This window comes from Crocodylus siamensis, chromosome 4, assembly GCF_052110815.1.
Source record: "Crocodylus siamensis isolate JL-2025a chromosome 4, ASM5211081v1, whole genome shotgun sequence".
NCBI lineage: Eukaryota > Metazoa > Chordata > Crocodylia > Crocodylidae > Crocodylus > Crocodylus siamensis.
Window position 1 is genome coordinate 100,327,347 of NC_143398.1, and position 1,068 is coordinate 100,328,414.

Below are 1,068 nucleotides of genomic sequence, written 5' to 3' on the forward strand. Positions count from 1 at the left end.
CATCCCCACACTGCTGGCACATGTTCATTATGGCATCACCGATGACTTCAACATCCTTTTCTGCCTCTGCACTGACAAGAAGGGAGTTCCCCAGCCTGTAGGAGCCCAGTGGCAGGAGCCTGGCAGCAGCAAGCACACAGCTCCTGAGGAGCTCCTGTAAGTATATTTAAGATGGGAGTTCAGGCTTTGTGAATATTTGAAACCACAAATGCTGAACCTGCAAATAGCGAGGGTTTCCTGTACAATGTAACAACTAGGGATACATTCTAAGACCTCAACTGTACTGACCCCCAGGACTATTTCTACCACTTTTACAAGACAATTTTGGTAGCCCCTGGATAGTGGTGAATGTTACCATAATGGGATGAAAACTACAGAAACACGTCGCAGCTGATGTGCAAGGAGCACAACTCCACACAGGAGACTATATTTTGGTGTGACTGCCTCCTACAGTGCACCCCACAAAAGAGCTGACTGTGGGCTTCCACCACACCAGTCGCGTAAGAGTGAATTTACCGTGACTGTAACAAATTTTGGGTATAAAAAGGTTCGTTGCATAAGAGTGAATTTGCACATACAGAACCCACATAAATCAAGGGAAAAGCTGTGGTGTGCAAAGACTCAGGCCTGAGAAACAGTAGCAAGAGCGCAGGGGGTCCTAACAGGAAAGGGCAGAAGTTGGAAGATTATTGCCCTGGTGTCTTGTGACAGAGCTGTCCAACAGAGCCGTGAGGGTCTGAAGCACCTTCCTCCCCACCCACCCACCCATCTTCCCTGGGAACTCACCCAGGGGCCTGCATTCCTCCAACCCTCTCCCTGACATGATCGTCCCATGCACCTGGCAGTGATGAGGCCAGGAGTGGACCAGGAAGGTGGGGGCAGAATCTCCCCCAGGAGCACCAGGGTAGCTACATACCTGAAGACCTAGGCTAATCCCCAGGTGGCAGGAGCAAGTACCTGCAGCGCTATGCTTGGAGACATGAAAACAAGGTGGAGCACAGAATAGTAAGAGGTGGCAGAAGGGGGCCAGAGTGGGGCAGGGTATAGGGAGGGGTTGTGGTCAAGTAG